At 50.2% G+C, this 25,436-nt stretch overlaps 5 non-coding genes across 5 annotated transcripts; 2 read left to right on the top strand and 3 right to left on the bottom strand.

Annotated features, from left to right (window-relative positions):
* Positions 1 to 18,552: 18,552 nt before the first annotated feature.
* TRNAW-CCA (transfer RNA tryptophan (anticodon CCA)) lies at positions 18,553 to 18,624 on the top strand. Its single transcript has one exon. It is a non-coding gene; the product is annotated as a tRNA-Trp (tRNA).
* Positions 18,625 to 19,729: 1,105 nt separating this feature from the next.
* On the top strand, positions 19,730 to 19,801 carry TRNAM-CAU (transfer RNA methionine (anticodon CAU)). The gene has a single exon. It is a non-coding gene; the product is annotated as a tRNA-Met (tRNA).
* A 1,491-nt stretch (positions 19,802 to 21,292) lies between these two features.
* Positions 21,293 to 21,365, bottom strand: TRNAR-ACG (transfer RNA arginine (anticodon ACG)). The gene has a single exon. It is a non-coding gene; the product is annotated as a tRNA-Arg (tRNA).
* A 328-nt stretch (positions 21,366 to 21,693) lies between these two features.
* Positions 21,694 to 21,775, bottom strand: TRNAS-AGA (transfer RNA serine (anticodon AGA)). The gene has a single exon. It is a non-coding gene; the product is annotated as a tRNA-Ser (tRNA).
* A 3,106-nt stretch (positions 21,776 to 24,881) lies between these two features.
* On the bottom strand, positions 24,882 to 24,954 carry TRNAR-UCG (transfer RNA arginine (anticodon UCG)). The gene has a single exon. It is a non-coding gene; the product is annotated as a tRNA-Arg (tRNA).
* Positions 24,955 to 25,436: the final 482 nt, after the last annotated feature.

Raw genomic sequence — 25,436 nt, forward strand, 5'->3', positions numbered from 1 at the left:
TCACTTCTCCGGCCAGAGTTGAGTTTCTTCAGCTGTCACCTGGTATTTTTCCATACCCTTCCCCTCCCCCCCCAACCCCCCCAGGAATCCCGGGGTGCGCTGGGAGGTACCACCTGGAAGCGGCTCCTCTCCCGGGGACCCCGCCGCCCACAGAGTGGGTTCCCACCTACCGCCCCACCCCTGCCCCCAGAGGGGTAGCGCTACCCCTCCTCCCTCCCTTTCCTACCTTCAAGAATTAACTTCTGCGTTCTCTTCTCTCCTCTGACGCTCAACTAACTGATGATTTTCCTGTGGTCCGTCTTCTGTCTAATCTCATAGTCACAAACAGAGAACAAACCGCCCTGAAATCGGAGAAGAAAAAACAAAAAGCAAAAAAATTTACCTTCGCCTTCCATTACTCGCGGAGTGCCCAGCGGCAGGACCTGAGACTAGGTCCACTCTGACCGCGGAGTCCCAAGATCTCAATGAATGGTCTAGAGCCCAGGATTGGCCGACTGTGGATGGGCCCAGCCAATGGTATCCCTGAGCCTACTCTCTCACCAGTTACTAGGCAGAATACACAGACAGTTTTAAAATCTCACCGCTGCAGACAGCCTTTTGAGATGAGCTGACCTTTTAAAAATTTCCTTTTCTTTTTTCCGGAAGCGAGGTAACCACCAGGAGAGATATCTGAGTGTGTAGCGGCTGGAGTTGGGGGTGATGAGACAAAGACAAGCCGCCCTCTTTCCAAAGCCAGAGGAATCTGTCCCAGTTGCTGGGTTTGTGGGGAGCAGGGAGGAGGGCACCGGAGAGAGACGGAGGGAACGCAGGGAGGGGTGCAGAGGTAGTAAAGAAGGTGCCGTGGCCATTACGGGCGCCCTGTCATTCCTTCAAAAACTATTGAGTGAGAGATGCTAAGGATGCGAGTGTGAGATGCTGAGTCACCCCAGGGAGGTGACATACCAGCGGGGACAGGAAGGTGGCACTGAACAAAGGCTTTCTCCTTGGGCGTCACGCTCTGTGGGTCTGGTTGAGTCCAACGTCCTCTACACCCACACGGCCCCCCTCCCATGCCCCGCAGACCTCAATCCGACCATCGTATAGCTTTGTTCTAAAGTCACCTTCCCAAAGCACATCTCTTAATGTTTCCCCAAGGGCCCAAATGCTTCCCCGAAGGCCTCCAACTCCCTTCTGCTTCGATTCAAACCTGTGCAGCTAACACACCAGCAACGGCTCCCCTGGCCTCCTACCCGCTGCTGCCGGCCCAGCTCCCCCTCGCCCAAATCCTTCTCCACTTCCGCCTCTTGAATCCCTGCCCCGCCTTCTTGTCCCCTCCAAGAACGACTCCAGGTGTTCCCGGTCTGGAGCGTCCTCAGACTCTTCTGACCCCCGAGGCTTTCCCTGTTACTATATCCTGTCCCGCGTTATCGTAGGTTAGGGACCTTGCACGTCCCCGCAGATAACTTGCACCCTGGGATTCCTCTCTCCCCCTCTCCCCTGCAAGTCCCAGCGGGGGGCGCCGCACACAGCAGTTGTTCAGTGCGCGAGTGAAACAGCTAAGTGCCACGCCATGCCCCGGCGGGCAGTCAAATGTGCAAGGCCTGCCCTCTGGCCCGGCCTGGGTGGGACGCCCCCACCAGCTCCAGTCCACGGTGGGGCGGGGAGGAGGCAGCGGGGCCTTATCACAGGGACGCCTACCGGAAGACAGGAAGTGAGCACGGCTAAACAGATGGGAGTGGAGGGAGGGCCGACGGATCCGATCAGGCATTCACTGCACTCTCAGGGGCAGAGCCTTGTAAACAGACGCCGTTGATGTCCAATCCCACCCCACCCCTCCCCGACCCCCTCAGGCGGAAGGTTCCTGCCAGGTGGCTCCCCAGATGCCTGCTTTCCTTCTTCCCCACCTGAGAGCTTTCTCTAACACAAGGATGCTTGCTGCTTCGCATGTACACAGCCTGACCTGGAAGTTCAGGGGAGTTAACCCCCCCCCCCCCCAGAGGCGGATGGGGCTGTGGGTAAATGGCCCAGGCTCCCCACCCCTGCTGCGAGGATTCTGAGAACACTGGGTGGGATTGAGCCCCATTGCCCACATGGCAACCAACTAGTTAATGTACCCTTTATGCCATTTTTTCACTTGGTTGACTTTTTTTTCCTTTTATTTATTTCTGAACTTGGTTTCCCCCGGGGGGTCATTTCCCACATGGACGACCTCGACCTTGACTCAAAAGTCAGCTTTTGGGGCACCTGAATTAAGATGGAAGGAACGAGGTGGAAACGTCACACGCTTTGTCCAACAGTGAGAATGATCGTTTCTGGAGAAGGGCCCTCTGACGTCTGTGCCTGTTTTCTCTACGGAGTGACATTGCACATCCTGTCATGGTGTCATTTCCTTTTCTGCGAGCTAATAATTTATGTCCTTTGCTCATTTCTCTACTGGGCTGTTTTTTATTTGAAGGAGATTCGATTTTTGTGTAAAGTGTGAGTTGTATATATTCCCCCCCACCCCGTTTTGTCATGTTATCTTTGCTGAAGGATCTAGTATTCACCACTTCTCGTCGCCTGTCACAGATTTTGGCCCACAGGCAACACGCAGGAAATGTTTGTGGGGGGAGACAGCTTTGTGGGGGAAAGACACATCTCTGGAGGGAGAAGGCTGGGGATTGCCGCTCTGTGTCTCGCCGTCCCTGCAAAGACACAAGTCACCGGCAGAGAATCGACATCCTCCTTGGAACAGCCGCTCTACCCGAGGCTGCGTGGGGTCCTGACCTGTGACGCCGGTCCCAGGTCCCCGGCTGTCCCTTCCTGGCTGAAGGGGGAATTCTGATGATACAGGACACACGTGCCCCAGGGCTCTCTGCAGCCGCACAGACCCTCTCCGTCTGCAACCCTAGGCACCGCCGAGGCCCGGCAGACTCTCTCCGTTGGCGGGTCTCCACTGTGCCTGGGGCCGGGGACACAAGCCGGTGGACGTGCGCTCCAGGCGGATCCTGCCATCTTCATAACCCTTCGTTTCAGTATGAACCTCTGTCAGAACCCAGCGCCGGACAAGGAGCTGTGAGCCAGCGTTCTCGGGGCCACCAGCATCAGCAAGACTCAACAGGCTTCGGAGGGGACGCTCACACTGGGAACTTCAGGAAGGGGTCAGTAGGGAGCTGTTCACAAAAATGCGGGATGGAGCTATACCCCAGGGCCAGGAACAGGGGACCCGTTACCACCCACCCCTAACCCAAAGGGGAGGAGGCAGAGAGGCCGTTTTGGAGACCTAAAAGAAGGCGGTCGTGCAGGCAGGGCTCTCTTAAGAGGAGCCGTGAGCTGTGGAGGGGAGTGTGGCCAGCGAGCAGTGGCCCTGCAGGGACAGAGCCCAGGGAGATAGTGTGCCCACAGTGCTCCCTCCTCTCCCCTTCTTCCATCTTCTGCCCTGGCTCCCCATTGACCAAACCCAGCCAGAAGCCACAGGCCAAGAGGGTGCCCTGAGGAGAAATGCAACCCTTGGACATCGGCCCGGACTCAGTGTCCTGATGGCCATAAGCGATTTCAGGGAACATCGACATCAGACGTTATCACCGTGACGGATCCAGCCAAAAACGAGACCGCGCGACAACTGCGTACGAACACGGAGAAAACCGTGAATGCTGTTCCACACCGCAGCCAGGCCCAGCCATCCTCCTGTCCTGGCTTTGAGAGACCGCTGCCCCTCCTCCAGTGACAGCTTTAGCCTCGTGAGATGCAGCCTTCCCCCAGACAGGATTTATGAAGATGCCCACCTGCAGGACCGCCCCTGCCCCACCTCCCTGACAGCATCCCCTCCCTGAACCCTCCCCCAAATTCCCTAACACGAGCCCAGACTCCAGGCCACGTTTTCTCTGACACCCTCTTGCTGAGACTGGGTTAGAGGCGTCGGAAACCACTTCTCCAACGCAGAGGTGTCTTGGGGGGCCTTTGATCCGAGCGAGCTCAAAGGCGTTGCAGAAACAAAGTGGGAAGGCAGCGCAGGCTTCCTACTCATGACCAGCTGAGGTGGTGGGGGGGGGGGGGGGGGGGGGGGGGGGGGATGTTGGTGGAGCTCTTTCGGGTGCATCTGGAGCAGGAACTCCGCATTTGTCCCCAGGTCCCACAGAAAAATGAGCAGGAGCCCTGGGGGCCGCGTGCCCAGATGGTGTGTCCGAGCGGCCAGACCAGCTCTGGACGGTTGCTTACTTTGTTATAATCTATCCTGTTCATCCTCCTCTTCATTCGTATTTCTTTCTTTCTATTAAAAAAAAATTGTAAATGTCTATTTATTTATTTTGAGAGAGAGAGAGAGAGAAAGCAAAGAGAAATTTGGAGAGAGAGAGAATCCCAAGTAGGCTCCGTGCTGTCAGCGCAGAGCCTGATGTGGGGCTCGAACCTGTGAGATCCTGGTCAAGAGTTGGATGGTTAATGGACTCCACCACCCAGGTGCCCCACTATTTATTTATTTCTGGTCCTGTTTTGTTTGTTTGTTTGTTTGTTTCGTGCCTTCTAAAGTAAGTTGCAGACATCAATGCATTCCACCCCCCATGACTTCAGCACCCCTGTCAAGTAGAACACAGTTCTGAAATGCTCAAGGCACTGACACTGTACTTGAAATACGTGTAGGAGTAACTCGCAGTTTATGCTCTAAAATGATCAGTGGGTTGTGTTTATCTGGACATCCTTGGCTCCTAAATGCCTGGCCATTCCCAGCCTTGTCGCCAGTCTGGCCCTAGGTACCTGGCCTTTCCCAGTAAGAGTCAGGAATGCCTCCAATAGGCTTTTGTGAGCGAGGGGCCTCGGGGACTGCCCCTTGGGATGCCTTCTGTCCAGTCTTTGACACCTGCTGGGAGAAGCGCTCCCTTCTCCACTGACATCACAAGAAGGGACTAGATGCTCTTGAGGACCTGTCCCCACGACGTAGGGCCCCACAACCCCCTTGTGAACGAGTGAGGAACGACAGAGTTCAGAGATACAATAACAGGGGAGTGAGAGAGTATGAAGTAGCTTGGAATGTGGAAATCTGCCCTTCCAGGCCTCAGGCCAGGCTAACAGACAGGTTTGTTGAAGCCAACTGCCTAGTTAACAGGAAATACTGTTTCCTCCAAAGTCACTCTGCCCCTGCAAAGCCCAAAACAGCCCCCTCCTCTGGGCGCTTCCTGCTTTGTCACTGGGAAACTGTTTTTAACTTTCACATTCTACCAAAAGCTTTGATGTTGGAAATCGTACCGATAAGAATGAAACCTTCTGGAGGATCCCCCACTAGTTTGACCCAGAGAAGCAGCTTGATTTCTGAACTAGATGCTAAACTTCAGGTAAGGGCCCCCAAAGGTGCATTTCTGCCCCCCAGATACTGGGTAACTAACATACCAGAGCCCCTGACTGTTGGTAAGGTCATGTGTGTGTTCTTGGCCCAGGCACGTTGATTATAATATGAATTTGCCAAATCTTTCTGATGTTTTTAGATTTTTTTTTTTTTTTTTAGCTAAGCTCCATGCCCAACGTCGGGCTTGAACTCACAACCTTGAGATCAAGGGTCACATGCTCTACCCACTGAGTCAGCCAGGAACCTCTGGGTTGGGGGCTATTTAAAGAGGGATGTACCAAGCCGGGAAAGTGAGGAAACTTTTGGAAATCCTACCTCCCTGAGGAACCGTTGCTATTTCTATGTATTCTGGAACACGGAAGGTATAATATATATATACATATATATGTACATATATATATATATATACACGTATATATATGTATATGTATGTACGTATATATATGTATATATATACATATATATACGTGTATATATGTACATACATATACATATATATGTGTATATATATATATACCCATATACATATATATACATACATACATATATATATATATATATATGTATGTATATATATATATATACTGCTTCGAATATCATTAGTCGCTGTAACAAATATATTCCAAAATATCAGGGGCTTAATTCAACAGTCATTAACGTCTTGCTCACATCATTGTCAGCACGGTTGCCCCTGGTTGGCAGGTAGGTTTTGTTGTGTGACTCCTTTCATCTGTGAGTCCCCATCCCTGACAGCAGAGTCCTTCACATGTGGCCAGAGAGAAGAAGAGAGAAAGTGGCTTTGGCCCAGAGGTAACACACCTCACCTCCACCCATGTTCCCTCGGTGAGAATCAGTCCGTGGACCCACTTAGAAGCAAGGGGTGCTGGGAAACGTATTCCCAGGCCAGATGGCCAATTACCAGTGACAACTCCATTCTGTGGGAGGAAAACCCATGAATTTTGATGGACAGGTTTCTCAGCTTCTGTGGGGAAAGCTGTTATTCAGAGCACGCCTAAAACAACAAGCCCCATTTTCCAATGATCTGCTGTGGCGAGAGCAAAGAAATCTTGCAGACTGTCTCTTCTGCTTCTATTTTTGTTTGTTTATTTGGGGGGCTATTGTTAACCCAAAGAGGGGTGCTCTCCAGAAATGTTGGTCTCAGCCCCAAGGATGGTAATTTCTAGCTGGCAGAGTCAGAACACTTGAAAAGGCTCATGGGAGGTGGGGGCGTCTTGGTGGCTCAGTCGGTTAAGCATCTGACTTCTGCTCGGGTCATGATCTAAGGTCATGATCTAACGGCCAGTGGGTTCTAGCCCCGCGTCCAGCTCTGTGCTGACAGCTCAGAGCCTGGAGCCTACTTGGGATTCTGTGTCTCCCTCTCTCTCTGCCCCTCCCCCGCTCACACTCTGTATCTCTCTCTCTCTCTTAAAAATAAACATTAAAACATTAAAAAAAAAAAGAGAGAGAAAAGAAAAGGCTCATCGATTCATTGAATGGAGCACATACCTTTAGACCCTATTTCTGTTTTAAAAATAGACTGTCCCCGAGGCCAATTTGTGGAATTTGAGAAGTTTGACTTCGGGATATCCAGTCTCCTCTTGGTACTGAGTTTCAGATGCCCAGGGCCTGCTGACTTTTTAACCCTATCCCTTATCAGACAGACTTCTGTGAGGCAAAGTCTCTTCTATTTCACATTTGCATACTTGAGGGAAAATGGAGTCAGTGCCTGAAAGACAGGGTTTGTGCCCAAACCGATGGTTGAATAAAAACAGAGATGAGAGAGAGAGAGAGAGAGGATCATTATCTACCTTAAAAACTCATTTGCTCTTTCATATCGCATTTGAAATTTCTTTTACATTGCATTTGCAACCTGTGATTTCTAATTCTTGGATAAAAGGCTATCTCCCTCATGAAATAGATTTCAGGCAATAGTGAGCAGGTTGGAGATAAAGTTTCAGGTGCTAGGGAGTCTTCTCAGCCCTGGGATTATCCTTCATCCAAATCAGGCCCTGGAGTTAAGCCTGTTTTCCAGGCTTTCCCTGGGGCGGGAAGAGCAAGGACCCTCTCTCCTCAGGTCCCCACCCCCCAACTTCACGTTCAGCAAGATGATTCAGCTGCTCAGATTCACAAAATAGGAACCTCAGACATGGACAAACTAGTCCCCCACCTGATCAATGGCAAGGATTTACCATTATATATATAAAAAATAATGGCAATAATATTTACTCTATAGTGGGTGTATGCATATTAGACAAGTTTCTCTTGGTTTTGTTTTTAAGATTTTTAAAGCTAATTTACTTATTTTGAGAGAGAGAGAGAGAGAGAACGCTCGCAAGCAGGGGAAGGGCAGAGAGGGGGAAAGAGAGAATCCCAAGCAGGCTCCGACAGGGCTCACATTCATGAACCCAGAGATCATGACCTGAGCCAAAATCAAGAGTCCGATGCTTAGACGCTTAATCGGCTGAGCCACCCAGGCGCCCCCAGATAGGTTTCTATTGTTAGGATGCCTCAGATAAACACCGAACATCTCGGGCGATTATGTCAACATTTATCTTCTCTTCCGTGGGTGTGCAGGTGTCTGGGGTACAGCTGGCCTGCGTGTGGCCGACTGGGTTGGACTCCAGGCTGGACGTGGAACTCCGGTCAGCTTAGAGGTCTCTTTATTCTCACAGCAGGACCTACAGGACTCGGGTGTCCCCCGTCCCGGCAGGTGGCAGAGCTAGGGAGCCACGCCACACCCCGAAAGCACATTCGGAGCCCTGGAGCATTTCCCCCACCTTCCGCTGGCCAGGCCCAGAGGTAATGAGCAGGGCACCGCACAGACACCCGCCTGGAGCGGGGACCTGGGGGCAGGGGCCTGTGCAGCACAGCCCTGTCTGCAGAAGCAGCATGCGCTAACCAACGCATGCACGCATGCACACACGCAAGCACATGCATGCACACGTGTGCACGCAGGCACACACGCGCAAGCACGCGCACACGCAAGCACGCACGTGCATGGACATGCACACATATGCATGCACGCGGGCACACACAAGCACGTGCGCACACGCATGCACACGTAAGCGCACACACGCGCACACGCATGCCCCCCCCCCCCCAATGCCACCACCAAAGGAAACACAGTCGAATCACTATTCTCGTCGCCGGCCACTGGGCCATCCTCTCAAACCAACTCTGGAAAGTCATCCCTGCTCCTCCTGTCCTCATACCACCAGCATCGAGCCCACCAGCAAGTCCTGTCGGGGCTACGTCCAAATAAACCTGATTTACATTCTGTGATTCTGTGGTTACCACGTGGTCCAAGCCTGCATTTCCATCTCCATTTTTTGAACAGTCTCCCTCCTCTGCACTTGGCCCCAGGTACCCACACATCACAGGAGAGGGAGGTTCGACATGGCAGGCTCCCCCCAGATCCCCCAGGGGTTCTTTTGTTAGAGTGGGCAGTTAGTTACTGACAGGATGCCCGGAGGCCAGCATGGAGGAGGCCGTGCCCAGCTGCAGGGAGGGTGAGAGGCCCGTCCTGGCCTCACTCCGTGCGAAGCCCCATCACACCAGATGGCCCCAGATGGTGGCACCAGGACAGGAAGCCCCCAAGCAAGTGAGGAGGAAAACCCCCTAAATCCTGCTTCCTGCTCTAAGTTATATTCTACCCCCTAGTTAACAACTGTTAAAAAAAAGGTAGAAACCCCAACCCCCAGGGCGCTAAGCTCCCTCTCTCTCTCTCTCTCTCTCTAGCTCACCCGCTCCCTTATCATGAGAGTGCACTTTTCATTTTAGTAAACTTTCCTGCTTGTGTCACCTGTCCGCTGTGCTATGTGTCTGTCCTTGAATGCCTTCTCATGACAAGACAAGACCAAGAACCTTTGGTGACCCCTTCAGGTCTGGCTGGGTCAAGGCTCCAGGGTCCGGGCTCTCCCCAGTTCATCCAGCAACACTTGCAGCTTAAATAAGATCCAAATCCCTTGCCATTCTCCACAGCATGCCTCCCTCACTGAAATAGGGATCTCAGTGGCCTGGGTGGGGACCTTATTAAAATGCAGAGTGACTCAGTAAATCTGGGGTGGGGCTTGAGACTTAGCATTAAAAAAAAAAAATTCTTTTTTTAATGCTTATTTATTTTTGAGAGAAAGCCAGAGACAGAGTGTGAGCAGGGGAGGGGCAGAGAGAGCCAGAGACACAGAATGGAAGCAGTCTCCAGGCTCCGAGCTGTCGGCACAGAGCCCGATGCTGGGCCCGAACTCATGAACCGTGAGATCATGACCTGAGCTGAAGTCGGACGTTCAACCGACTGAGCTCCCAGGGGCCGGGAGACTTGGCATTTTCAGTGAGGTTGGTGCGTGCATTAGGCTCCCGGACCCGGGGGGGGGGGGTGCCCTCTGTGGTCTGCTCCCCACTTTCTCTTCAGCCACACCCCTTCCAAGGCCTTCTCTCTATTCCTTTTCCACTGAAGGCTTTCCTGCTCCAAGGACTCTGCCCCCTCTGCCTGCACACTCTCCTCTCAGCTCTGCACTTGGCTTACTCCTCCTCAGTCTGGTCTCAGCTCAACCGTCACCTCCTCAGATGAGCTACTCCTGACGCCCCATCTTGCTGGAGGGTTTCTCAATCAGCACTGTCGACATTTTGAACCGGACAGTGGGGAGCTGTCCCGTGCACTGTAGGACGTTTAGCAACATCCCTGGACCCTCCCCTCTAAGTGCCAGTAGCCCCCGTCCCCCATTAATAATCAGTAATGTCTCTGTATGTCACCAAATGTTCCCTGAAGGGGTGCAAATCATCCTCAGTCCCCGGCTGCCGCCACTGTTTTATTTCCTTCATAGGTTTTGTTTACTTGTTCATTGTCATTGTGCAGTGTGAACTCTGTGTTGGTCTTGGGCCACCTCTTTCTCTGGCACTTTGAACAGTGCCTGGTATATTGCAGGTGCTTGGTAACTATTTGTGCAATGGAACGATGAAGGAATGCATTTTTCTTCCCAAATGAGCACTTCATGATTCGTGCCCTGCCATTTTCTAATTCAGCACAGTACTGGGAAGGTTCTCCTGCCATTTTTTTCAGCATCTTAAAAAAATTTTTTTATCAAGGAAATTTTCAAACATACACAGAAGTAGAAAGAATCGTATAAGGGATCCTTCAGCCGTCCATCCCCGGCTTCAGCAACCTTAACGTTCTGCTAGAATGCAAAGTATTCATCTCTCTGCCCTCATTTTTCTCCCCACACACTATGCGATTTTATCCATAAGGATAAATCTTTAGTAGTTAAGGACCTGTGGGGTGCCTGGGTGGCTCAGTCGGTTAAGTGTCTGACTTTGGCTCAGGTCGTGATCTCGAGGCCTGGTCATGATCTTGCAGTCCGTGGGTTCGAGCCCTGCGTCGTCGGATTCTGTGCTGACCGCTCTGAGCCAGGAGCGTGCTTCGGATTCTATGTCTCCCTCTCTCTGCTCCCCCCGGCCACCCCTCCTGCTCACACTCTGTCTCCCTCAAAAATAAATAAACATCAAAAAAAAGTTTAAAAAAAATAGTTAAGGACTTTTTTCTTGCCTAATAAAAATTAAGTCTACTGTAGTTTCTTTGAGTCATCTAAACCCAGTCATATATGTTTCCCCAATTGTCTCAAAAATGTATTTTTACAATTGGTTTGTTCAAATCAGGGTCCAAACAAGGTCCGGTCATTGCCATTAAATGTGTGTCACATTCAATGGTGTGTAAGAGTAGGGATGAAAACTAGCTTTATTAACTGCTAATTGCTGCTTACTTTTTCACAGGCACTATGCTACTGTTTTATAGATGCATTATTGCATGTAATCCTTAAAACACCACTTTTATTTTTTAATTTTTAAAGTATAATTTACTGTCAAGTTGGCTAACATAAAGTGTACACAGTGTGCTCTTGGCTTCAGGAGTAGATTCCCATGGATCATTGCTTACATACGACACCCAGTTCTCATCCCAACAGGTGCCCTCAATGCCCATAACCCATTTTCCTTTCTCCCCCCACCCCCCCCCCAACAACCCTCAGTTTGTTCTCTGTATTTAAGAGTCTCTTATGGTTTGTCTCCCTCCTTCTTTGTTTGTAACTATTTTTTCCCCTTCCCTTCCCCCATGGTCTTCTGTTAAGTTTCTCAAGATCCACATATGAGTGAAAACATATGATATCTGTCTTTGACTGGCCTATTTCACTTAGCAGAATACCCTCCAGTTCCATCCACGTTGCTGCAAATGGTAGGATTTCATTCTTTCTCATTGCCGGGTAGTATTCCATTGTGTATATAAACCATATCTTCCTTATCCATGCATCAGTTGATGGACATTTGGGCTCTTTCCATAATTTGGCTATTGTTGAAAGCATGGCTATAAACACTGGGGTACAATTGCCCCTCTGCATCAGCACTCCTGTATCCCTTGGATAAATTCCTAGCAGGGCTATTGCTGGGTCACAGGGTTGATCTAGTTTTCATTTTTTGAGGAACCTCCACACTGTTTTCCAGAGCGGCTGCACCAGTTTGCATTCCCACCAACAGTGTAAAAGGCTTCCCTTTCTCCACATCCTCGCCAGCATCTCTTGTTTCCTGAGTTGTTAATTTCAGCCACTCTGACCAGCAAAACACCACTGTTACATGGTGAGTTCATTCTACAGAAGAGACATCTGAAGCTCAGAGCCACCAAGTAAGCTGCTCTCCTCACAGACAGAGGAACAGGGTCTCAGATCTAAAGCCAGATGTCTCATCCCAAAGTTTCTGCTTGAAACTGCTATGCTGTTTTGATTCTGCATGATAATAGAGAAAACAGTGGACAATCATTTAGGTTGTAGATGTTATCACACAAAGGAAAACATTTTCAAGGAATATTTTTGACTTTATGGAAGGAATGCACAATGCATTATGCCACCAGCTGGCTGTGACCATGATGTAACATAGCAGGTGTTTTTCCGCTATACGGTGAAACTCCATGCTTAATCTCCAAAAATGACCAGCCGAAGAATTCAAAAAGGATTTGTTGAGTCACTGGGCATCATTCAATACAGGTCAGATTAATTTCTGGGTAAATTTTAAGTTGAACCATAAAGTTTGATATTTGAAAAGAATTCTAAACCTTGGCCACCTGAGATGCCCACAAAATGCAGAAATCCTCTCAAGTACATCCTTCATGGCAGGCATCAGATCTCTGCTTCCCCCCCCCCCCCCCCCCCCCCCCACCAGATTGGCAGCTCATTACCTTACAAAAGGAACAAGGCTAATTGTGAGAAAGCTTTTTCCCCTACAGTGCAAAATCCTCGTACCTTTTTTCCATCTTTTGTTGTAGCTCTGCTCTGTGAAGCTAAAATATTAATCCAATCTCTGAAACAGTATAGCCCCAAATGTCATGATTATAGTAATAAACTCCCTGTCTCTCAATTTCTTTTTTTATTGTTCACACTTATGGAGCGCTCGCTAAGGCCTATGCTAACTCATTTGTTCCTCATCGGAACCTTGAGGTGGCGCTGCTGTTCTCATTTTACAGATGAAGAGACTGCTCGGAATCCTTCCTGATCACTCCCTCCTCCCCTGCCTTTATCTCTCTTCCGTGTTTATTTTTTTCCGCATAACATATGGGTCACCGTCCTCGCTACGCGCGTTCCTAGTCTATTTTCTCTCCCTCTCACTAGCGCCGACTCCAGGAGACCAGACGATCCGTAAGGTCTGGAGCCCTGCTCTAGCCTTTTGTCTCCGTGTCTGAGCTCCGACAGGAGGACTGCACCCGTGGCATGTTGTCCAGAATAACCACAGACATGGATTTAATAAAACTGTAAAATACTGGGAAGGTCTAGCACTCTTGACATCTTCACCCCGAAAATGTGCCTCCTCATGGATAGAGCAGGCTTCCTGGTTTTAATCCACAATATTTCAGGCTGAAAATAAAAGCGTTAGGAAAAAATGAGACAGTATCTAGAACACGTTGTTAAATGTGGCAACAGGGAAACTACAGACCCCAAGTGGAGACACCTGGGCGGAGTCACCAAACCAGGGCTTTCTTTATCCCTAGCCTGAAACTGCAGTTTCAAGCTCCCCCAGACAAGCAGTCTTAACTGGTCACTTAGGAATTTTCTGGTCTCCACTAACGAGGTAATCTGCTACAGGGGCCTCTCCCTCCGCCACCCCCCTCGCCTAACAGAAGGTGACTTTGCGGGAAGCAACCTTTCCTTTTCTTTTGCTAATAACCGCCTGGCCCCACCTCCCTCCTGGAAAAGCCTCCCATTTCACACAGCCTCTCAGAGCTCCCCCTCTACCTGCTGGACGGGATGCTGCCCGATTCGTGAATCGCTTACTAGAGCCAATTCGATCTGCAAATGTACTTAGCTGAATTTTTGTTAACAGATGCGAAGTTTCCTAACTGCCATCCAGAGAGTTATGATTTCCCTGCAATAACCTGCTTTCCCCTTCCCTTGCTCTGTCCACCTCGGTCGTTCCTTTCGGCCGACCTCCTGCGCTCTTTCTCCCCTCCCCCCCCCAACTCTGGCCCCCGCAGGGTCCCCCTCCCCCCTCCCCCCCCCGGCCCCCCCCCCCCATGCTCATCGGCAGGCTTCTCCGCCCCCTAGTGGCCGCCACGCGTGTCTGCAAGCGCCCTGCGCGGGGAACAAACCACCTCTCCGCCAAGACCACCTCTGGTCCCGGAGGTGGCCGGGCGGGAACCCCAGGGCATCCCCAGGACCGAAGAGTTTGGGTTTTGCCCGTAAGAACGTCATAAGGTAGCAGGATTCCCGCACAGAGAGTCGAGACACCGAAGCTTTTTAATTCCAGAAAGCAGCTTTATTCGCGCTGGCCCCGCTTAGTTGGGTTCGAGCGCCCAAGGTCACGTGGCATAGTTTTTAATACATTTTTTATTTCTTGGTGTCCCATATATGGTAACACACACAAACACCTAGTCTGAGTAAGTGGTCTCAGCTTACAAGGTCACGAGGGATGTTGCACGGAGGCGCATAGCCAGGTTACCTTGAAGTTTTCTGCCCTTTCTTCTCTCTCCTTGGGGAGCGGACCCTACCACAATAATAGAATTAGGAGAGCCGTGAACAGGTTTGAACGCTGTGGGCCACACACTCAGGACTTAATCTGGGGGCTCCCTGTTTCCTCGGAACTGAATCTCACTTTGGGGATGAAGAGTTCTGACCTGCCCAGGGGCGGCGAGGAGTCACCGGTGGGTGAGTGCCCTCCGCCTCCCCAACCTTGTGCCCTGGTTTCTCAGCGAGCAACCACGCAGATCCTCTCTTCCCTCGGCTTCCTGGCGCGGGGGTCGGTGGGTCCCCTGGGCCTCCACAGGACAGGTCCACACCTGGAGGGAACCCTGAGGAGCGTCCCTCCATCCTGTCGTTCTGCCCCCTGGTTCCTATGTCTTCGATCTCACATAATCTCACAGGTTTTTTTTTTGTTTGTTTTTGTACTGTGACGCACAATGAGAAATACCTTTTATATTATAACTTGGGACACACAATCAAATTTATAGATACTGTACACTCTTTTTTTGTCCTTTTATATTTGAATTTGCTTATCTATCTATCATCTATCCTGTCTACTCTTGATGTCACCTGGGGCTGGGGAGCCAACGGTCAAGGAAGAATTCTTGAGGTGGTTTCAGTGCAAAACAGCACCTTTATGAAAGCACGGGGACGGGACCGGTGGACAGAAAGAGCGGCACCTGTGTTGGTGAGAAGCGGCTGGAAGGTGTTGGGGGCTGGGGGCTAAAGGTAGCGGAAGTCTCTAAGGAATCTGGCAGCAGTTTTAAGCACCTTGAGAGGCCAGCTGCTGCTAAGGTTAAGTTATTTACTCCTGCCAAGTAGAAGGTCAGTCGTGAGCCCCCTAGGATGTGCGTCAGCAGGCCATATGCTCCGGGAGGTAATTGCAAAAGTGACCCAGAGCTCGGCTCTCATGGTAAAGCAATAAAGGAAGTCCTCAAGGGCTGGAGGGGGTCACAAGCTGCCTGGATGCTTGCCAGCCACAGTAAGTCTGGCCTTTCATTTTCTCTGATCCCTCTTCTAATCCATTCTGTTCAGCTTGCTTAATAAGAATCTGCCATTTTGGGGGCGCCCGGGTGGCTCAGTCAGTTAGGCATCTGACTTCACGGTCTGTGGGTTCAAACCCGGGGTGGGGCTCGTGCTGACAGCTCAGAGCCCGGAGCCTGCGTTAGATTCTGTGTCTCCCTTTCTCTCTGCCCTTCCCCCCCCCCCCCCCCCCCCCCCCCCACCATGCTCTGTCTCTCTCTGTCTCTGAAAAATGAATAAACCTTAAAAACAAAACAAAACAAAGCAAAACAAGAATCTGCCATTTTTAACAGTTTTGAAGTATAAATTCAGTGGCAATTCAGTGAGACCATCACCAGCCTCTATCTCCAGATACCTAGAAGTGAAATTCCTGGGTCAGATTGTAATTCTAGGTTTCATTTTTCAAGGACCCACAACATTGTTTTCCACGGGGTTGTATCATTTTACACTCCCACCAGCAATGCGTAAGAGTTCCAATTTGTCCATATCTTGCCAACACCTTTTTCTTTTTCGGTAATAACCACCATAATGGGTGTGAACCTTTTCCTTAGGTTTCAAACACACTTTAATGACACTTGACCCCCGTCGTCTACCCCTTAAACACAAATTTATGTTGGCATTGCAGAGGCGGTCTGAATCGTGGCCTACCTAGTAGGGTGGGAAGGGGAGACTCAGAGGGTGGCCCCCTGCAGGAATCAGGAGAGAACCCAGCCTGGGGGAGGGGAGACGACCCCACGGAGGTGAGGTGGTTCCATGAAGATTTCAGCAATGTGTCTTGTTAAGGAGAGTGTCAAGTCCTCAGTAATGAGATGTGTGAGAGGAACAAAGACGTTTGGAGACCCAGATAAGTACTGATTCGCGGGGAACTGCCAGCAGGTAGGGGATGGGGGGCAGGGCAGGAGACCGTGTGGAGGAGGGGCCTGGCAAGAACCAAAGGGTTTATTCCTGGAGTCCCTTTCCTTAGATCTTCAGGACTAGATCCAAGTTTCTGGGCCAGATACTAGGAAGAAACAGAAAACATGGACACAAAGACAAAGCCAGCTATCAGAACCATGCTTCAGGATCATAACAAACAGTAAGGGTGATTCGATGCTAAGCCTGCAGCTTTGAGGGGCCCTGAAAATTCTCTTGCCTGAGCCTCACGTCGGAAGAAGGTAATTAGCAAAATCAGGACTATAAGGCCTGGGATCGTGGGCCTCCCGCTTTGGGAAAGAAAAGGCTGCCCAGGCAGCAAAACAAGGCAAGAGGGAGAAGCAGCTTGGAGCTCTGGGAACTTGCTAGGGAGAATGGATAACAATTTAATTTTAAAATATGATCCTGAATTCCTCCAATATTAGCAAAAAATGGATTATAAACAACCAGACAGAAATCAGCTGTCTAGTTCGCATTAAGTATGAACTAAAATACACGAATGAGGAAACTTCTATGAGCTGAAGTGTGTCACTGAGTTTTAAGTCTCAGCTGCCAAAAATAAATAAGAAACAGACATTCATAAATTTCAGGCGCGGGTCTGAGTTGACCACACGCTCGTCTGCAGCCCCTCTGATTTGTGCCCTAACTCGGGATGATAACAATGTTACTTTTCCCCCCGTGATTTTACTTTTTTTTTTAAAAAGGAGTATTTCTAACACCCGAAATAAGCCAATGCACTTAATTCTGTGTGATGACCCGGAACTCCAAATCTGTGGAGGAAAGTAGCAGTTGACACGTGTGAATTTTACCTCCAGTCTCCGGCAAACCAGGCTGTGAGCGTGCAAACTTCATAGGGGTAGTAATCACAGTACCATCTACTTCTTTAAAGTTTATCTACTCTTAAAATATCCCCTGCACCGACCGTGGGGTTCAAACTCACAACCCCTAGATCAAGAGTCACGTGCTCTTGTCGCTGAGCCAACCGGTGTCTCCTACACTAACCTTTCCTGAGAGCTCCTGCTGTCCGGTAGGCGTCGTTCTAAACGTAAGTGAATATATACGCCCGTTTCGAGCACATTGCATTTATCAACACCAGCCTAGGAGGCAGGCACTACTAACATTATCCCCATTGTATAGGTAGGGGAGGAAAGCATAACTTTTAACTTTCAGTCGACTATGGCCACGCTGAATTCTCTGCCAGCAGCGCACCTGTACCCCCATTTCTTTTCCTAAGTGGCCTCAGCTTCTACCGAACCTTTGGAGGTTTGTTTTCTGAAAGCCTGGTTCACCTCACCTCCCAATGAGGCGGGCTCCAGCATATCCCTCACCCAGGTCCCTAATCTCGTCCCCCCACCCCACGGAGTGACTGTACCTGGACATAACCTACCAAGGGTGCACCGCTACCTGCAAGGTCCTTCAGTCCTGTATCCATGGTCCTTTACAACTCCCGAACCCCGGGCGCTGGACCCATTTTTCAAGATTAAGAAAGGGAAACCCTAATTTCCAGAGAAAGGTATGGGGATCACTTTCCCGCATGTCCTTTTCTAGGAGTTCAGAGACACCTCTCGCTCTTTGCGGAGATAGATGGTCTGCGTGATTTCAGGTCTGCAGAAAACGTTCCCTGAGATGCACAAGCGGGGTCTCCAACTTTCAAGACAGGTGCTTTCACCAGCCAACCCCCGGCGCCAGAATGGCCTACTTGCTCACACCGGAAGAGAGTTCTTGCTCTTTTTCGGGGGCAGTTTGAGACCCAGTGAGAGACCCTGAAGGAACCCTGGCAGCGGGAAAGCAATCGCGTCTCCCCGCCGCGCAGGAGAACGGGGGGCGCGGGGTGGGGGCGGGGACGCCGTGGTCCGCGGGCAGGTGCGGCTCGGGTCCCCGCGGGCCGCCCCGCGTCAGCCTCCGCGCCCCCTCCCCGAAACACCGCGGGAACCTACGAGCAACTCGGGAAACAGATCCCAAGCCCGCCTTGGTTGCCCCTCTGACTTGGGCGGGGGGGCGGGGGTGGGGAACACTATTTTTCTTCGCTGTCTCCCCCCCACTCCTGTCCGGAGCGACCGACCTTCTATAGCCATATTTCTAAAAAAGACAAAAACAACAAAACTCTCGCAAACGTGTTTTTTTTGTTTGTTTGTTTGTTTGTTTTTATAAAGATGGAGAAAACCAGGAGTGAAATAGAGAAGGAAGGCCCGTCAAGTAGAAGCAACTGGGACGCAGAGTCGGGGAGTGATTGGAGGGCCCGCGTTCCACCCGCGCGGTCCTCACCCACCGGGTGCGGAAAAATCGATTCCACGGATCAGGTTGACAGGTAAAGAAACCCCGCGGCCCCTCGGGGACCTCGTGGCGCAACGGTAGCGCGTCTGACTCCAGATCAGAAGGTTGCGTGTTCAAATCACGTCGGGGTCAGTAGTTTTAGTCTCTGGGGGAGGCTCTGGTCTGAGAAGGGAGACGGATGGGGGTGTAGGAAGGTGCCTTCTCAGCTTTCTCCGGCCTTGGATCCCCTCCTTAAAACACCTCCAAAATGTAAATAAAAGGCGAGCATACGCAGGAACGTACGATGTTGTTACTGCATCCGGGGGCCCATAGAGACCCACTGCAAACGTTCTCGATTTCACTTTTCAGCGGCTCGTCCGTTAATATTCCCAACCCTCCCTGCCTTCTCTCCACACGCTCACTTCCGTGCTGGCGGACCCATCTCTTCATCTGTAGGTCCCTCCAACCTTCGCAAGCTTAGCAGGTGTTCCCAGACGACCGGTTCTAGTAGGCGACCTTAGCTCACCCGCTCCACACATGGGCCAGCCTTTCCAGACCGGGGCGGTCGCATCGCCAGGCCAGCCGTCCTTGGCTCTCTGCGATTCCCTACCACTGCGAGGCACAGGAGAGGTGAATTCCTTTCCAGAGGCGAGAAAACCTGAACGTTTTTGTTTGTCAGATTGAGTCTGTAGGGAGTGAAGCACCAATTCAGAGAAAGTCTTCGGGGCTGGAAGTTCCGCGAACCCTCTGAAAGTCAATGTAAAGTATATGTGCGGGAATGTGCGTTTTCCTCTCACCTGGGGCTCAAGACTTCCGTCCGCCCCCCCCCCCCCCGCCCCCAAGATTATGAACCATCACACCACAGCACAGGGGAAAGTGCAAGCACGTTTCCTTCATCAGAGTCTATTATTTTGTATAACTTAGAATGGCTTTAAGACACGACAGTGGGATACAGGCAGGCATTCTGTTCCAGACCTAACGTACACATTCACACGGTACACAATATCAGATGTCACAGCGGATCACGCCTTTGTGCCCCGGAGAAGCATACCCACAATAAGCTTTTCCATTTCTTCTTCACCCTTCTGTTGGGCGTTAGTTCAGGCCCAGGGCTAGTGAATTACAAAAGACAAATCATTACTACTCTAGAGAGAAAAAAGAGAACCCAGTTTCCAATTGTACAGATTGCAGGGGCAGCGGGAGGAAGGGGCAAACCAGACAGAAACTGAAGGTTAATCATGAAGAGGCACATCCCCGGAGCAGAGTGGCGCAGCGGGAGCGTGCTGGGCCCATAACCCAGAGGTCGATGGATCGAAACCATCCTCTGCTAAGTACAGGCCTTTTCGTCCCAAAGCAATCTTTAGCTCAGCGAGAGGGAAAGAAGAGATTGTTAATTCTTGTTTCAAATCTAGTGCGATGTCTGACTCTTTAAATTATGTGCATGTAGAAAGGAGGATAGAAATAAAAACCTAACAAAATTTCCCATCTGCCGTCTGTATGTTCGGTGATGTCTGTTAAGGCCCTTTTTAAAAAACATATGAAAAGGTGCTCCGCATCACACGTCATGAGAGAAATGAAAATTAAAAATCACCTCTTAAAATGTCCAAAGTCCAGAACACTGACATCAAATGCTGGCAGTGATGTGGGACAACAGGAACTCTCCTTCATTGCTGAAGGGAAGGCAAAATGGCACAGCCACTGTGGAAGAGGGTTTGGTAGTTCCTTATAAAACGACACATGCTCTTACCATACCATCCAGCAACTGCCCTCCTTGTCGTTTGCCCAAAGGAGTCGACATATATGTCCACACGGAAACATGAACACAGATGTTTGTAGCAGCTTACTCATAATTGCCAAAATTGGAAGCCACCAAGATGCCCTTCCGGAGGTGAGTGGAATGCATAAATTGTGGGACCTGCAGACAGTGGAAGAATGCGCAGCATGAAAAAGAAATGAGATACCAAGCCACGAGAAGACACGGAGAAAACTTAAATGCCTGTTACTAGGTTAAAGAAGCCAAGCGGAAAGGCTACACATGATATGATCCCAACTGTATGACATTGTGAAAAAAGTCAAAACAACGAAGACGCTAAACGATCAGTGGTGGCCCGGGCGTGGGGGGGGGGGGGGGGGGGGGTGAATAGGCAGAGAGCGCAGAGGATGGGGGAGGGGCGTGAAAAATACTCTGCGCGGTTCTGTAATGATGGATCCGCGTCATTACACATCTGTCCAAACCCGCAGAATGTATAACACCAAGGGTGAACTGTAACGTCCGCTATGAACTTTGGGTGATTGTGATGTATCAAAGTAGAATTCTCAGTTGTAACAAATGTTCCCCCCGCTGGTGGGGGATGTAAGTAACAGGGGAGGCTGTGCACGTGTGAAGGCATGCGTGGGTACCGTCCTCTCAGTGTTGCTGTGAATCGAAAACTGCTCTTAAAAAATTAAATCTTGAAAAAGAGAGAGAGAGAGAGAGAGAGAGAGAGAGAGGAAAAGAATTGGTATTTAGAAATACTCTTTTTTGTGAAACTTCGATGCCTTTGAAAGGTCTTCCTTCTATTTGGTATTGATCATCTCATGGGAGGACTGGTCGATTTTGAAAACCATTGAACGATGTGATGTGAAGAAAATTGACATATGCAAAAGAAGAATATGAACTACAGTTGAGGCGTGTCTTATTAGCATTTTTGTTATTTTGTGTCAAATCACATTACAAAAGAAAATTTTAAAAGGGCTTAAAAATATTTATATATATAATTACATGGGCCTAAGGAAGATGGAGATTGTGAACCTCCAAAGGGGAGGTGGCTAACCAAAATGGCGAGCCAGCCAGGAGTCGAACCTGGAATCTTCTGATCCGTAGTCAGACGCGTTATCCATTGCGCCACTGGCCCCCACGCATGCGAGCGGGATTTACACTTAGGGAAAAAGGTGGTGGTAGACTTACTAGGTCGCTCTAAATATGAATGTGTGGAATCTTCTCTTCCAACTTCCTTTGTCCCTATCACCAGGATTTCCAAGCCCGAAACCTCAGAATTCAAACGAAAGCGTTCTATTGGCTCTTTTGTTTTAGTTCACTCATCCAATAGGATTCCTTCGCGGTCAGTGAGAATTCCTCCATTTTGATGTAACTTGCAAACGTCTGAACGGATGTTTAATGGTTTTAAAAGTCGGCTGTAATTGAAGATCAAATACAAGAGCAAATATATAAAACTCGCCCGTCGTAGTCGGCAGGATTCGAACCTGCGCGGGGGGACCCCAACGGATTTCTAGTCCATCGCCTTAACCACTCGGCCACGACTACAGCTACTGGGACGCTTTTTTCCACTTCCGCCATGTTACGATATATCATGTATTCTAGGCTACTTCAGGATTTAGTAACACAAGAGGACGAAACAAACGATCCCCTCTAATGACACCAGCGAAGTCTCACCCAACCTGCGTTCCAGCACGTGGCCACCTGAGAATGCTTTTTGGGCGTTTTCTAGAATGCAAATCAGCGATTTGTGGCGATAATCCTCTGTAAAGAATTGCCTTCGAATAATCCTTTAAAAATCCTCGTATTTTTGCCGCAGTAGGACATTAATTCTCAGCGAATCACCGGACAAAGATGTCGTCACAGACACCCCATGTCTTCACGCGCCGAACCCAGTGCCTGGAATACAGCAAGGGCTCAATAAATCGTCAGCTGCTATTGTAACCATCACGTTCAAATTCAAGAAAGGGGACCCATCAAAATGTTCCATAGGGAAACCTGTCTCTTGTGCCTTGGTAAAGCTCAAAATATTTTATTTAAAAAAAATTTTTTTTTAATGTTCATTTATTTTTCAAAATATTTTAAAGCGGCTGACGGAATGTTGTTGAATGGGATAGGGAAGGAGAAAATATTTCTGGCAGTCAAATCTGCTTCACTGCGCGGGGCCTTCTCTCCCAAGGGGGAGAACAACTGTATCTGATACTCTGTGGATGATAGTTAAAACGTATTTGCAAAGATCACCGTCAGAGCAAGAACAGATCCCCAGGATCGCCGCATTTCTGAAACTACACAACGATTATTATCACAATCTTATCTGTATGTGTAGGAGCGTGGGTGTATTAGTGTGCAAATAGGAGATTCTGTACTTCATCAATAGCTCCATTCTGTGAACACAAGAAGGATAAAACATGACTGATAATCCATGCTCATGTGCTGAAAATGATCTCCAGCCCAGACCTTTCTTCAGGGCTTCATAATATATGCCGGCTTGGTAATTTCTTTTTGCACGTGCATGGGCATCTCAAAAGCACTATGTCCCAAAATGAATGCTCTACCCTTTCTCTGCAAACTCGAACCTCCTTCAACAACCCAGATTTTATGGGAGCCAAAGCCAAAGACTTAGAACTCCCCCTAACTTTCTTCCTTTCTCTACTCTCTCCCCACAGCCCGTAGATTATCAAGCCTTCAGTTCCACCTCCTAATTTTTTTTTCTCAAATCTGGCTCTTCCTCCCGAGCCACAGGCCCTTTTTCTTAGATCAGCTTCTTACAGGTTTTCATAGGAGTGATTGCAACAACTTCTTAGCAGTATTTTGGCCTCCAGGCTCTTGTCTCTGAATGGGTTCATTTCTTCATTCTTTGAAAAATTTTATTTTGAGCACAATCACGTGTCATGCATTCTGCTAGGTGCTGCTCATTCAATGGAGAGCAGGAAAAATATAGCCCCTCCTTTAAGGGCTTTCTAGAGTAAACAATGGTAGAAGTGAACATTTACAATTGGGTATGGCAAGTGAGAGGTCCAGGGAGCCACGTGGCCTATTGGAGCAGTGCTAGGTCCCAGACGTGGCCACCTTGGGTGGTTGCCTGGAGGGTCACTCATTAGACTCCGAGTTGCATGAAGACAGTTTCCGGTTCTGCCTTTGTTACCTCTGAACGGGTAAATGGGTAATCAATGAATATATGTGGAATGAATCATATTCGAGCTCAGATCTGAAGGATGTGTGGGAGCTGGCCAAATTGGAAAGGTGCGTGGTGTTCTAGACCTAAACCTCGCAGAATAGGAGAGAAACTGAAGAAAGTTCTGTCTGGCTGGAACATTGCATTTTCGAGGGGCCCAGGGAGGGGCAGCGGTGAGAGAGAACACCAGAGACGCAGTTTGGGGCAGATGGCGTAGGTCGGGCTGGGTCACCACCGATCCATGTCTTTACCTGAGCGTGCAAATCTGTGTCCCTTCCCTCCTTTAAAGTCTTAAAAGGTACTTTGTGGCCTATAAAAAGGGCACAAACGGCAGAAGAGGCCCTCGTCATGGGAGCTATCTGACCTTCTCAGCTTCCTTTCCGGCCACGCTGTCCAGGGAGCCCGGGAAGTCCTGAAGCGAGGAAGCGTCTGCTGGTCCTCACAAGGTGCGGGTTCTCGGTGCTGAGCCTCTGCCTTTGATTTGCGACATTTCCTTAGTCCCTTTCTGTTTGGAACAGCATCCCAACTTCCTGTTGCTGTTACTGTTCTGACATTGACTTAAAAAAAAAAAATCCAAGCCGGTTATCTTCTAAAACGTCTCACATTCTGACTCTGTCTCCCTGTCTCCCAAGGCAACTTTTAATTTATTCCTCCCTGCTCTCTAAACCAGAAGTTAAATCGCAGTGATGGATTAGATCGTTTTGATTCGAGTACCTAGTTCCCATCCAGAGGCATTTGTCTGGGCATCCAACTGACAGGGAAGCCGGAGCGGTCCCCTCCGAGCTTTCTTCTCCTTTGCAATTAGCAGGGAACCTTGGGGGTGGGCCTTTACCACCACGCGCGTGCTGTTTCCCGCTAACCCTGTTAAGGTTTTAAGATCCTTAATGCTCTTTGCTGAGTCTCTTACTTCTCTGGGGATTGCGGACGGTGGCGGGTCTTCTAATCCTACCCCTTGCCTACATTTGTTAGAGGCTGCCGTCGAGCGTGACCTCTTTCCTGCCTTCCCCAGGCTCCGGTCTTTCCTGGGGTGCCCAGGGCCGCCTCGCTTTCCCGCGTTCCCGGGGGTGCAGGTGGGCGGGCGCTCAGCAGCGCGGGGCGGGGTCTGGGGCGGGGCGCCGAGCGGGCGCGGGGGGCCGGGGGGCCGGGGAGCGCCCCCTGCAGCCGGGCTGGAACCCGGGCTCCCAGACGGGCGCCCCGCCGAGAGGGTCGGGGACGGGCCGGCAAGGTCCGCGTTTCCGAGAAGCTCCCGGGGGCAGCTGCCGGCCAGAAGAGGGGGTGAGCGACATCGAGGGCCAGTCACTCGCGGGGAGGGCAGCGGGGTCACAAACGGAGGCGGGGGTGTGGAGGAGACCTGGGAGGAGGGGGTGGGGGGTAAAACTATGTTAGCGTCAGAAGGAGAAGAATCTGTTCACGGACTGAACCGAGAAAACAGCAGCAAGTAGCAGGAAGGGCCTGGAGTGTAATAAGTGAGCCCCGCAGCAACCACGAAGGGATTCGAACCCTCAATCTTCTGATCCGAAGTCAGACGCCTTATCCATTAGGCCACGTGGTCCTCCTGCGGCATGAGGGGGTGCGTGGGGAACTTTGGGGAAGGAAAATGATCTTGGCGCTGTGACTGCAACATCGTGAAATCATTATTGCAAAGCAAGGCGTTTCCGAGGCCTCAGAAGTCTGACAGTCTGGACTCCTGACTGTAGGGAACCATCCAGAGGTTGATGGAGGGAGGTGGGTGGGGGGGTGGGTGAACTAGGTGACGGTCATCAGCAGGGCACTTGTTGGGAGGAGAACTGGGTGGTGTAAGTGATAAATCCCTGAATTCTGCCCCTGAAACCAATATCACTCTGTATGTTAACTAACTGGGATTTAAATAAAATCTCGAGGACAAAAAAAGAAATCTTACAGTCTAGTGGGGGAAACAAGTTGGGCCGCGGGGTCAGAAATGTTGTCAAGTTTCCAGCAAGATAAGTGCGGAGGAGAGGAGGGTGAAGCGACAATGACCAACAGACAGTGCTTTATATTTGGACGGCACCTGGG

This window comes from Panthera uncia (genome assembly GCF_023721935.1).
Source record: "Panthera uncia isolate 11264 chromosome B2 unlocalized genomic scaffold, Puncia_PCG_1.0 HiC_scaffold_25, whole genome shotgun sequence".
NCBI lineage: Eukaryota > Metazoa > Chordata > Mammalia > Carnivora > Felidae > Panthera > Panthera uncia.